The sequence below is a fragment of the Macrotis lagotis genome, chromosome 1 (genome assembly GCF_037893015.1).
Source record: "Macrotis lagotis isolate mMagLag1 chromosome 1, bilby.v1.9.chrom.fasta, whole genome shotgun sequence".
In the NCBI taxonomy this organism is placed as follows: domain Eukaryota; kingdom Metazoa; phylum Chordata; class Mammalia; order Peramelemorphia; family Peramelidae; genus Macrotis; species Macrotis lagotis.
In genome coordinates this window covers 733878698-733893013 of record NC_133658.1, presented here as the reverse complement: position 1 = coordinate 733893013, position 14316 = coordinate 733878698, and the positions used below count along the sequence as shown (strand labels likewise).

The following is a 14316-nucleotide window of genomic DNA, read 5'->3' as shown; positions in this document are numbered from 1 at the left end:
CTTTTTCCAACCTTAATTTTATTTTTTACTCTTTCCACACTCTATGGTCTTCTTTTTCTCTCAGACACAGGAAGTGCTCACAAACTATTTGCTTTGGTTATAATCCCCTTCCCACCTCCATACCCCTAGGTTGTTGAGTTCCTACTCATTCTTCAAAGTTCAGCTCAGATGGGGCATCATCCATGAAGTCATTCACATTGTAAAAATCTTTTTTTCCCTGGAAAATTGCATAGCATTTCATTTGCAATTCTCTTAGGCATTTAAAATGTAATGCATTTTTTGATTACCTGCATTTGTGAACCATCCTACTTAGATTATAGGTTTCATTAGGTTTAAACTTTGCATCTCCCTAGTGTCTTTAATATCAGGTTAAGAACAGAGTAGGTACCAAATAAATTTTTTTGGAAATAGTTGATGATTATATGAATGAGCTTTATGATAGAAAGTGCTTTGTTATATAACAATAAAATGTTATATATTATTATTTCTTCCAAATGAATGTCTGCCCTTTTCTTGTATCTGAATTGTAATGCAAAGTTTCTCTTAAGGAGAATTGGAAGGGTTTAGTGGGATAGCCATCGTTCAGTCCCATAGTTGTCTGGGCTTTTTTGGATTACTACTCTCAGTACTTTCTGAATGCTAGGTATTTAACTTCAAGGGTTTTAAATAATGATAATTGTTTTTAGATAACTGTTTGCTGTACCAGAAGAGCCTGAAAATACAGACTGTGAAATTGACTGCCTTGCTAATTCCCTGAAGAAATACTGGTAACTTGATGAAGTGGAAAGAAGCCTTGTTTTTTTAATAGCTCTTTTTTAATTTTAATCTTAGCCCTGCTCCCTTTTGAGCCTCAGTTTTCCATATTTGTAAAATGTTAATACTATTGCTTATATTTCTCCCTCACAGTTTCTTGTGAGGAAGAGTACCTTGTAAAAATTAAAACATTGCTCAAATATGTGTTTTGTCTTCTTGTTCTGTTAATGTTTTTCTTTCTTTTTTAACCACCGCTCCCTCTTTTTTTTTTTTAAAGAAAGTAAGAGAAAATGGCAAAGAAGAAATCAAAAACATTATTTAATTTTAGGGTAATGATTATATTTATGACTCTTTGGGATAGTTGTTAATTAACTATAAATGGAAAAGATTTTCTCCATAATATTTTGTATCAAAAATGATATAAAGAGTAATTCATTCCCTCATAAATTTAAAAAAAATTTTAAGTGCACATTTTAATGACTTATTGGCATTTTCTGATTTTGAAGTAAACACTTGGTGTTTTACTTTGATACTATTGTGTTCTGCTTCATTTGGCCTTTCAAGTGAGCAGTTAGCTGTCTTTGAGGAATGTTTGGTCAAATGGTTGGTGAAAATGCCTATTTTCATCAGGACTTGATGGACTTAAAAAGTGTGGAGCAGTTTTTTGAACCTTGTTTAATTATCCTAACTATGGAGATAAATAAGAAAGAAACTTTTACTCATTGGTAAGGTCTAGTCACTATATTATTAAACATAACTCAATTTATCTTTGTATAGAAAGGGTACATAAAGGCCAATCAGGATAACAAAAAAGTCAGGGTTAGACACCATCTTGACTAGCCCTGTCCCAGGGAATAAAATTAAACCTATCTTCCCTAATATTTCTGCTATTTTGGTTTGTTTTGTGCACATGTAGTTGACTCCAGCTAGGGTGCTTAAATGATAGAGTACTAGACTTGAAGTCAGGAAGACTTAAGGATTCAACTCTGACCTCAAAAACTTGCTATTTTTGTGCCTTGGACATTTAACCCTCTTTGCCTCAGTTTCCTCATCTATAACATAAACTAGAGAAGAAAAAGACAAATCATGTAAGTATTTTTGCGAAGAAGACCCCAAATGGAATTATAAAGAGTTTGACACAACTGAGTATTTGAGCAACAGTTGGTTCTTGAAAATCATCAAGTTCTTTTAGATTTATGGTTTTATTATTTATAATAATTTATATAATAATTTATATATTATAACGATATATTATATCGTTAAAAGTTTTCTCAGAAAGGTACAATGAAATAAACCAAACAGTTATTAAGTGCCTATTACATAGTAAACACTGGGAATACAAATAAGATAAAAAAAAGACAGTTCCTGCCTAAAAAAGTTTACAATTTTAATGGGGGAGAGGGGAAGACAACAAACAAAAGGAAGTTTGAAAAGCTGAACCAGAGCTGCTCCATTTTGTTAATATTATTTTTAGAATATGCCTAGGATAGGACATAATTATCTAGATGTAGTGTGACATTCTGGACACTCTGATTCTGAGTGTAGCCTAAGATGATGTAAGCTTTTGGGAGACTACTCTGTCAGACTGCCCTAACACAGGGACATCATGTTACTTGGTGTTAAAACTAAACAGTTGCAAATGGAAGGTGACGAGAAACAATTTTTCTTATGTTCTTTATATCTTTCTGTATACTTTATAACCACTGTATCTCCTACAATTATAGTTTTGTGCCACTATATTGTACCCTGTGTGAGTAAGTAGAAATGGTGATAAAAGTTTATGAGGGACTGGGGGCAGTTGGGTCTAAATTAACAGTTAAAATTGATTGAACTAGCAGAGTGAATCTACTAAAAATAGATGCTTTTAAGGCAAAATGAGGAATAAACAGATCTGCAAAATTTGAGTTCATTGATTAGCTTCATGGCACAATGAAAAGAATAATTTGGAGCCAGAGGACCTGAGATTGAAAACCAGCTCTGTTACATATTATTTCTATTATCTTGGGCAAATCCCATGACCTTAGATTCCTCTTCTGGTAAGAACATGTTGAACTAGAGAGCTTCCAGTGCAAAAGGTATGTTACTCTGTGCTTAAACCTGAATAAGAATCCACTCAAAAAGATTTCTACTAATTTAGAACTCTCTACTTAGGGAGGATATCCATTTCCTTTTGGACATCTCCACTGAGTAAGAAGTTCTTTCTTAAGTGGAGCTATTCTCTGCTGCTTCTACCTATTGCTTCTACTTCTACTTCTACTTCTACTTCTACTTCTACTTCTACTTCTACTTCTACTTCTACTTCTACTTCTACTTCTACTCTACTCACTGTGGAATTCTCACGTTGTAATAGTAGGACATTCCCTCCTCATGATAGCCTTTCAGATACTAAAAACATATTCATTCCAAGTCTTCTCTTTTCTTATCCTCAATTTCTTCAGTCAGTTCTCCTGTGGGCCATTTCTAGTTCCCTCTCTGGCTTCTCTTTGCTATCTCCTTTTTCTTCTTCTGTGCTTATTTGTTAATATTATATTTTGAACATGCCTATTAGAACATGTCTAGGTTGGAGTACAGTTATCTATATTTTGTGTCACTAGGGCAGATTATAGCATGCCTTATCATTCTAGACACTCTGCTTCTATGACTATAGCCTAAAATGTTAGTTTTTTTTGGCTACTATGTCAGATTGTTGACTCATATTACACTTATATTCCGTAAAATACCCCATTTTTTCCTTCTTGTGCTGTTCCTTAGCCATATCTTTGTACTCCTCTTCTTGTGCCATTGATTGTTTGGAATCCAATTATAAAATTTGAAATATAATAGACTTGGATTTGGCTCATTGGTAATGACTTTGGGGATCTATTTGAACCTTGATTTTTTCAGTCAAAATGATAGATATTCCTCTTGGCTTTATATCATCTGAAAAATCTGATAAATATGACATGTATACCTTTATCTGAGTCATGCTAAAATGTTCAAGATGGCCAAAAATGGATTCTTGGATCACTCCACCAAGTGCCTGTTTAATATTGAACCATTAATGATTACTCTTTCAGTCTAATCATTTAGCTCACATACTGTCTGCAAAAGACAACAGATAATTTGTCAAATGTTTTAGTAAAAGATGGGGTATACCATGTATATATCATTTCCTAGATTTACCAATCTAGTAATCCTGTTTAAAAAGGCTAGTCTGGCACCATTTATTTTACTGAAATATGCCTATTTAAATAAATAAATATATGTATATATATATATATATATATATACACACACATATATATATAAATGATTGTAGCTTCTGAGCTCTAACTAGCATGCTTTTCATTTGTACAAATAAGTCACAATGATAACATTAACTCTTTTTTTTTTTAGATTTTTGCAAGGCAATGGGATCAAGTGGCTTGCCCAAGGTCATACACAGCTAGGTAATTACTAGGTATCTGAGGCTGTATTTGAACTCAGGTACTCCTGACTCCAGGGCTGGTGCTCTATCCACTGCGCCACCTAGCTGCCCCCTTATCATTAACTCTTAATAACGAAATATTTACTAACCAAGAGTGCAAAAGCAGAATAAACAAAGCATAATTACTAGTTCATAAAGCTGGTTCATGCTCTCCCACCAATGTATACTTTGGGGGGGACAGTTGCAAATAGAAACAAATTTGAAGAAACCCAGCAGTGAGATACAGGAACTGGGAAACTTCATATTTCTGGATGGATGGCCTAGCTGTCTGTGATTTCTTTAAGAATGATGTCATCTGTTGTTCATGTGAGTCTTTCTATTTCTGCTAGAAAGAGTCATTTTTCTGCTACCCTTGGACTTTTGAAACAGTGTTAAACTCTTTTAGGTGAAAACAACTTTCTTTAAAATTTCTCAGGATTGATTCCGTGGCTAAGAAGTGAGACATCTTGACACTTTTTTAAAGCAGTTCCTTTTAGTCCTGAGATCTTTAAAGTTATACAAGTACATTCTTTATAGATTTTTTTGGGGGGGTCCCTTTTCTCAAGATCCAGATGGCTCTTAAGCAGGGGTTCTAAATCTTTTTTTGCATGTGTTTTATACCCCTTTGGAAATCTAGTGAAGCCTTTTAACCCCCTTTTTAGAATAATGTTTTTAAATATATAAAATAATATTCATAAGATTGTGAAGGAAATATATTAATACACAGTTACCAATATTTTTTTGAAAGTCTATAATTGGGGCAGCTAGGATAGAGCACCTACCCTGGAGTCAGGAGGACCTGAGTTCAATCCGGCCTCAGACACTTAATAATTACCTAGCTGTGTGAGCTTGGCAGATTGCTTAACCCAATTGCCCCTTAAATGAATTAAAACAAATAAAAAAGTCTATAATCCCTGAATTAAGGCAATTGGCATGGAAAATATCATAGGATGTTTCTTTCCCAATCAGCTCCCAGCATCACAACTTTCTTCTAATAGAACAGTACCCTTCATCAGCTTCAAAACTTGACCCTTTTCAGGTCCACTGATTTCTGGATCTTACTTTCTGAAAAGAGCTTTTCTTGTTGATTTTTCTCTATCTTCTCAAGCTATTAAAGTTCTGATGTGACTTCTAATGCCTTCAATTAACCTCCTCATACATTAACATGTCTCTAACTTAGGTTGGGAAACCAAACCAAACTGAACCAAAACAAAAATGCCTTATGTCTAGAAATCAGATGTAATGCTCATAGATATGAATGGTACAGTAGTTTCATTATTTTAAAACATTTCCTTGATTCAGAGTTTCCTAGTAATAAAATCTCAGGAACTAAATACTACCAAGTATATTAAATGATATAGTATATTATGTCAATCAGTTTCTGAGAAAACAATGCATACAGCCATAGTCAGTAATTTTGTTCAGAGAATAGTTGCTGTCTCTCTTGCCCCTTCAATATTTTTGTCTGAAAGGTTGTTTTCTCTAATGCCTTTCAGTACTTTTATCTAAAGAATTGCTTTTCCCTCAGGTCCTCAGAACTTTCTGTGTTTCTCAAGTCACTGATTTGTTTTGCTCTTCTTAGCAAATATACTATTTACATAGAAATAGTAAGACTTTCCACATAATTTTAGTGTAGGAAAGATCCTTTGAAGTCTTAAAGTACAACTTCCTGTTTTAGTGATGAGGAAACCTGTAGTGGCTATTCTTTCTAAAAAAAATTTCCAGAAATTGAATACTCTATTTTCCTCTCTTTTGTCAAAATCAAGACCCTTCCATGTTTTCAGTATAGTTCCAAGGAAATACTACTGGTCCATGGGGAGTTAGGGTATTGTTCCACTCCTTATTTTGTCCCCAGACATCAAATTTTGGGATGGAATTCAGTTCTGTGGGTGCCTGCTTCCAATAGAGCCTTTAGGCTCCTTGTTCTCACACTTATTGGATCAATAGGGTTGACTGGGGACTTGGGGCAATTTTAATTATACCATATTAGAAAGTTTGCTGTGCAATATGAATCAGATATGGGACAGGTAATGCACACACATACTTATACACCCCCCCACACCCACACCCACACCCACACACACACAAAGGGTAAACAACATTGAAAACAACCTTGCAAACATGCACTAACAAAACTTCAGCATTCATTAATTTAAGATAACTATTGATTTTAGAATATTCACATGAAAAACATTTTTCTCCTTTTCAACCCTATAACTCTACCCATAAAGTTGGCTTTCATTTATTTTTAAAAAAAATCTTTTTTAGAATTGATGATTGTGGCAAAAAAAAATATTGCTTATAAATAGATCCAATTTTTTTGAACTTTAAAAATGTTTAGTTCCTTCAGAATCATCTGAAAGAACTAAAACAAATTAGACTTCATTTTCAGTGAATATTGTGTACAATTGCCCATAGATAAGCTTCATCTTCTCTTTTAGACTCTACTGCAACATAAATAGTCTCTTTAAAAGGATTAGATTTAGTATTGGAGATTTTTTTTCTGTGTCTCTGATAACATTCAAAATAGTTGCTTATTTTTAAAGGGAAAACATGTGGACAGTCATGGAGGTCATTTTTGATGCTGGGAGTGTTTCTTCTTGATTGAATGTGAAGTCTACTTTCAAACATTTTGAATTTAATTTTTATTAAATTCAGAACACTTTTTTTGTGTGGTTTTTCTCTTAATTTCTAACAAGCTAAGTAAATAGATTCCCAAGAATCAATATAGTTGTATTGAAATTTTACATGTTAGGTCTTGATTCTGGTTATTTAGATGAGTTTGTAAATAGTGCTATTATTGATTGATACTTGAAGAGTCAAATGACTTTCCTTTGTCATGTTACAATTAATCGTTATTCTGGATTCTTTCATTTCAGTTTTTCTAATCTTTTCTTTGACTAAGCCTTGTGGCTTCAGGTACTTTTGGCTTCTGGCTTTCAGTTTCAAGAGGGAAGATAGTCAACCCCATTTCAGATTGCTGGAGAAAAAAGATTCTGGAAAAAGATGACTTGTGAAGATCTAGCAGATTCTACTATGTCCCTCTCACAGCTTGCTACACCAGAGACTTCAGAAAATTTTCCTTTGGATAAGATCTAGGATATTCTCTTGCATGAACTATGTTACCTCATTTCCAGTGATCTGGGAGGACTGCCTTTGCCACATCACCTAGTATCCTGGAGAGCTCCCTCTCTTCCACTCATCAGAAAAAAATAGAGAATTTGTTTACCTACATGTTTCATGTACCATTGAAATCACAAGCAAGAGCCATCTCTGGAAGGGATCTACACTTTAGATTTCATTATTTGACATCTGAGCTTTAATTTGCTTTCTTGTAGTTATAGGCAATTCATATTATTGAAATCAATTTCATATGATTGAATCTTCTATCTCCTAACCACTAATATTTTTTCAACTATGTAATGTACATTAATTTTTACTTAAATTCATTATTTTAATTTTGTACTATTTCTTTCTGAAAAGCTTACTATTTTAGTGATTTCCCCTCCTCTTATCTAATAGCCTTTTTACCTTAACTGAAACTTCTGCTTTCTATGTTATAAATGAAGAATAATCATAGAAATTTAGAGCTAGAAAGGACTCTAAAGAAAATCTGGTTAAATTTTAAAAAAACTGAGGAACAGGCCCAGGGAACATAAGTAAATAAAACCAAACCCTTCCAATTTCAATGCCAGTGTTCTTTCGACTAACCCCCCCCCCTTCCCTAGCACCAAAGGGGTGGCCTTTATAAAGTGCATATTGTAGAGAAAGCAATGGTTTAAGGAATATGTGAATTATAGAAACCAGGAGAGTAAATAATTAGAGATGATTCTAAAACTTCTTACTTGCCAGTTTTATTAGACAGAGGGAGATTAAAGGAGAGAGATTAAGTGTAGAGATGTAATTGGAAATCACCTGCTTAAAGTTCACATCATAAAAGTAGATGAAATCTTCCATAAGAAGATACTAGAGGGAGGAAAGCAGAGGGCCTGAAATAGTCTCAGTGGTTTATGGAGGCACATTATTTTTGATTGGAAATGATCATAAGCCAGGGGTATTTGTAGGTGTTTATTTTAATTGCATACTGGAAGATCTCTCCTTGAGAACAATTGGATGTAAACTCAGCCCTGGTGACTTACAAAACTTGGAAGGACTCTTAGTTTATTGAAGAATGGGAATCTTGGAGAAAATGTTAGACAGTGGGTTAGAATTCTTAGAAGATATGTCCAGGTTTACTCTGGTTGGTACTCAACTATTTCTGAATCCATAAACTATAACCATCATACAACCTATATAGCTATGGTTTGATTTCTTAAAGCTAAGCCCTTAGCATGTAACTGAGAGTTAGCAGGAAGTATCAACATCTATCAATTAGCAAATATGTAGGAATTAGGAAAGATGATGGTAAGGAGCCTCAGTGGATGCCAAAATGAAAAACCTGAAATCTAACAGAATTTGAAGCCTAGGATCCTGAAGAAGCTGTGTATTAGAAGTATTTGAATGACAAAATATGAATTTCTTTAAGATCAGGTTTACTTAACCATGTCAATCTCTTAATAAATTCCTTTGGTTTCCTATTACATGCATCTTGGTCCCTTTCTGTATTTCCAACTTACCTTTTGTTTTTGTGAAGACAGTTAAAGAGCTACCTTCTACATGATTCTACATATTTCTACAAATTACTTTATACTGTATTTATTTTGCACATTTCTTCCCTATTTTTTATAATGATCCTTGATGGCAAAAAACTTTACTTTGGCCTTTGTAGGGGGAAGGGAAGGTTGCTTGAGTTAGGAAGTAGTTGAGCTCATAGCTGCTGTCCATCATGAGAGCATCTTAGATTCCAGTTATGCAGCTTCAGCACTTCCTGCCTTAGAAAAACCTTCTTAGCTGTATCCATGGAGATCATTTCTATCTACCACCACTTTTTTGGGGAAGGCTAATAACCTTAGGTACTATATACTTGCACAGAGGATCAGAATTCTCTAGTTGAAGGGTCCTTTTAAAAATCTATTCCTGTTTATTAGAAAATTGGGGACCTAAAGGTCACACATTTAGTCATTGATAACCTGGAGGAGATCCCAAGTCCCAGTCCAATACATTTCCATCACAAGTTTTCTGTGGCCTTTTATTGCAATTACTGCTTTTAAAGATCTTGTTGTTAAAAATGATGTTATCCAGTCATTTTACTTATATTTAACTCTTCATGACTGCTGGGGTTTTCTTGGCAAAAATACTAGAGTGATTTGCCATTTCCTTCTATACTTCATTTTATAATTCAGGAAATTGAGGTCAACAAAATCAAGTGACTTGCCCAGGATCACAGTGCTAATGTTTGAGATCACATTTGAACTCAGGTCTTCTTGACTCCAGACCCACTGGTCTATCCACTTTACTTAGTTACCCCATTTTTTAAGATTCATTTAACTTTAAGAAGAGATTCCTTGATGCTATTCCTTATCACATCATTGTTTCTTAACTTTAGGGTTTTTTAAAAGTAAATTTTGACTATTAGTAAAGCTGTTACTAGGGCGGCTAGGTGGCACAGTGGATAGAGCACCGGCCTTGGAGTCAGGAGTACCTGGGTTCAAATCCGGCCTCAGACACTTAATAATTGCCTAGCTGTGTGGCCTTGGGCAAGCAACTTAACCCCATTGCCTTGAAAAATCTAAAAAAAAAATAAGTAAAGCTATTACTACCAAACTTTATTATTGCTTAAAAATTATAAACTAGTAAAAAAAAACCCTTGGCTATTCTTTTTTTATCTTACTCCTTTAATCTTCTACTCCCTCATTCTTGAGTCATCATTCCCCATTCGGCACCCCAAATTAAAGAATACTATTCTAATGAGGTTTTGCTTCCTAATGGGTGTGTTCTTGCACCCAGATTTTTTTCCCTCTCCAATCATTCCTCCGCATAGCTTCCAAACTGCCTAAAACACAGCCACTTTTCTGCTGTAGAAGCTTGAATGACTTCTTGCTTCAAGGATAAAATTTAGATGCTTCTTTTTGGCATTTAAAGTCATTCAGTCTGGTTTCAATCTAGTTTTCCAGTTGATTAAAGATTACTCCCCCATCACATATTCTGTGTCTTAGCTAAACTGGTCTACCAGCAGTTTTTTCATATAGGTTGCTTCATCATCTGCCTTCCTATACTTTTTTCTCAGACTGTCCTCTCAGACCTAAAATGCACTTTCTCTTTTCTGTCTCTGACAATCCTCTCACAGATCTCCAACTGTCATTGCTGGTTTCTTCTACTATCTTCTGCCTTTCTTCTCAATAACTGGATACTTATTTATTCCATACATATCCTTTATTTACTTTTCTGTTAACTTATTATTTCCTCCAGGAGATGAAAGAAAGATATTATGTTCTAGGCACTGCTAAGTGCATTCATTGTCAAGACAATGTCATGACACTGTCAGATGAAGTCAAACAAGATAGCCCTGCCTTCAAGGAACTTACATTATAAAGGGGACCTAGAAAAGTGTTCGGGGAGGGTTAGGAGGGAAGGAAAATAGTATGACATAGAGATGGCCAGAAAGCAGCAGGGAAACTTTGTTCCAGGTAAAGAAACCTGCAACCAGAGTCAGGAAAACCTGAGTTCAGATCTTGCCTCAGACTTACTAGCTATGTGACCCTGGACAATTCACTTAAGCATTGCTACCTTATTTTTCTCATAATATAATAATATTATCTCCCATGGTTGTATAATCTTTAACTGCTATATAAATATGATGAAGATGAGGAGGAGGAGGAGGGAGAAGAAGAGGAGAAGAAAACTAAAACTTACCTATAAGAATTCTAGTGCCCAGGAGCTCAGTTTTAGGTTATAGTGAAGGTAAGGAGATGATGACTGAAGTATAGCTAGCATGGTGTGGAGATGGACAGGAGGTGGTATGGAGATGTGGTTTTGGATAAGACAGTCCTGGTTGAGAGCCTAGGGTTCCTTGGACAGAGTTCAAGGTTTGGGCGAGGTTGAGATGAAATATGATGGGGATAGTGTTGGACCTGGTTAATATGCCATTTAACTTTGCTGAACTTAGTTGAACTCAACCAAAGAATAGAATATAATATCTAGGTGGACAGGAATTATTTCACTTTGATATTTTCATCCAAAGTGCCTAGAATAGTGCCTCATAGATAGAAGGTAATTAGTTAAGTACTTATGGATTAATTGATCAAAAGAGGGAAACATTTCAGTATTTTCTTAGTTTGGGATTGAGTGTGAATTCAGAAATAACTACACATGTACATACACATAACATGCATATATCTATCTCATAGTCCAAATTTAGCTCATTCTGGCAAAGTGACAAATATAGGAGAAATTCCTTGCTGATACCCTCATTCATCAAGAACAATTTTACTATTTAGCAAGAATATTTTTTTAAAAATTAACATTTTATTTTCCTCTATTTACAAGGATATATTTTTTAATATTAAGATTGAACCTATGTCAACATGGAAATATTCCTGGGGCTCATTATCAGCGAGTAAGGAAGATAACAGTGTGCAAATTCTAATTACTAAGAAGCTAATTACATAGAATTCTAGATTTTAAGGTGTCAGGAAGTTAGGGTTAGTTTTAGAATGAGTCAAGAGACATCACAGGGTGTCTTTATGGCAAAGCACAAATCCTAGGTCACTAGTAAGGTAGTTTTTTATCAAAACCCCACCAAAATGTTTAAAATACTTAAAACATATCAGAAACTATCATTCAAATATTAGAAAATTAGCTAGTCAATAATCTTATTAATTTAGTTTCACAATCTAATTACTGAGAAGGATAAATATAAAAGTCTTGAACTTGTGATTGAAAAGCTCTAGCTAGAAAGCATTCATGTACAAAAAATTGAGGAATTCTAGTTGCAAATTTGATCAATGACTGAATAATGTGATGTGGAACCCAAGAGAGATGATCATCTATCCCTCGGCATTTTGTCATGATCAGGCTTCTTCTGGAGGACTGTCTGCAATTCCAGATACTATATTTTAGAGTTGTGAAGAAAAATATTTATGCTATACTTTGTGCTAAGGCACAAATCTACCAGAAAAACTTTTTTATTTAATATAGTGTTTTAGATCCAAGCAGACTTGGTTATACTCCAAAATAGTTTGAAGTGACATTTTTAGGATTCTTGAAAAAGGAAAAAGGTCATAATATGCTAAAATACAAATTTCAAATAATGTTTCAAAACAATAGTTAATCTAATAATTAATCTGTTAAATATGCATTCTGCTAAAACTACTTTGAAGTACTGGATTTTGACTTCCTGTCATCAGTAGATTATTTTTTGGATGGAAAAGAGGACTTTGATCTTAGGTAGGTCAAAGCATCAATTACTTCAGTGACATATAGTTTAGGTAATAAGTTTGGTTTCCATTCCTGGGACCTTTGCCTTTTTTTCTTTTGGGTTATTAGATAAAAGAAATATTATTTCTTAATATTTTCAGTTGACCCAAAAGAGAGGTTTTATTATGCCTCCATAAGAGGTTATACTGTTGAATTGATGTTTATCTGGGAGCTTCTGTATTCATCCATTTGAACACTCTAACCTTGAAGTTCAACTACCTCCTAATCCCTACAAAGTAAGAATGATCCAAAGACACCATCTCTTAAAGCTATCATTTTTCAACTCTTCTTCCTTTCATAGTCATACTCCTACAAAATGTCATTTACACTGGTTATCTCAACTTCCTTGTCTTTCACTTCTCAACCTTCTGTATTTTGGGATACATCCTACACAAACTTCTCTGAACATGTTGTGATCTCCTAACCTTTAAATTCAGTGACCCAGGGTGGCTAGGTGGTGCAGTGGATAGAGCACCAGCCCTGGAGTCAGGAGTACCTGAGTTCAAATCCGACCTCAGACACTTAATAATGACCTAGCTGCGTGGCCTTGGGCAAGCCACTTAACCCCATTTGCCTTGCCAAAAAAAAATTCTAAAAAAAAATAAATTTAGTGACCCATTCTCATTTTTCATCCTCTTTGATCCTATTGGTAGTTTTTGCCACTACAGGCATTCTTAAAGGTTTTGTCCTGGGTTTTTTCCCCTTCTCTCCCTATACTCTGTTTTATCATTTCTGCAGATGATTCCTAAATCTATATAACCAGGTTTAATTTCTGACTTGAATTTTGGACTTGCATCTTTAACTTTTTATCATTTGTCTCTTCCTGGACATCCAGTTGGCATCTGAAACTCAATAGATCTGAAAGAAAATTATTTGTCTTTTCCCCTAAATTTGCCTCTTATTCATGCCCCATGACTTCCTTCACTGACTCCCCTTCTCTCCCCACCCCCATCCCCTGAACATCACTATTTCCCAGGGATCCAAATTTGTAATCTTGGACTTAACTTCAATTATTTACTCTTCTGACTTTATATCCAATCAGTTGTTAATTCTTATTGATTCTATTTTAATAGCATTTTTAGAAGAGTAAAGTGGGAAGGAGAAATCAGACTTTCTGAATATTGGTCCGATTTTTAAAAAGCTCATCTCAAATAATTATTAAGAAGCTCCTTTTTGAATAGAACTGTGCTAAGCATAGGGGAAAAAGACAAACTTTATATTAGGCCCTGCTCTCATGGTGCTTACAGCTTAGTATGAGTGTTGCAGTACAAATATCTACTACATAAAAGTACAGTAATATCATGTACTATACATATTTTTTCTATTAGCTATTTTAAAAAATATCTTTTATTCCCATATCCCTTGATCACATAATCAACACCATTAGCAGTTCTCTTAATTAACAGGCTATCTTTTTAATGATCCACTACCAGGTATTTCCACGACTAAAAAATAGTTAAAGATTACTTTGATGCAGGTATCTATGGAAAGTAACCACTCAATTAAGATAATATTTTGAAGTAGACAATCTCTGAAAGTAATGAACTTGAGATTTTCTGTATTATAGGGATGGCTAAACTCTCTATATTAGACTAGAAGATAAACTATCTCTTTTCTTTGTTACTTTGTATAGGTAGTAAATAGTTGACTGATTTGAATAATAGTACTAGTAGCTATTTTGAATGACAAAAAGATTTTGAGTGGAGTTGTTAAAAACACATGTGTGAACCACATTAAATCTAATTTGGTATCTGATCAGAATA

At 34.2% G+C, this 14316-nt stretch overlaps 1 protein-coding gene and 1 long non-coding RNA gene across 3 annotated transcripts in view; both read left to right on the top strand.

The window, feature by feature from the left end:
- Positions 1–14316, top strand: part of WASF3 (WASP family member 3) — a 194511-nt gene that overhangs the window by 12912 nt on the left and 167283 nt on the right. The window lies entirely within an intron of this gene.
- The window catches only part of LOC141507966 (uncharacterized), a 42521-nt gene that overhangs the window by 3757 nt on the left and 24448 nt on the right, over positions 1–14316 (top strand). The window contains exon 2 of the long non-coding RNA XR_012474310.1: positions 687–14316. This exon is cut by the window's right edge and continues 24448 nt beyond it. This is a non-coding gene — a long non-coding RNA (uncharacterized LOC141507966). The remainder of the gene's footprint in view (positions 1–686) is intronic.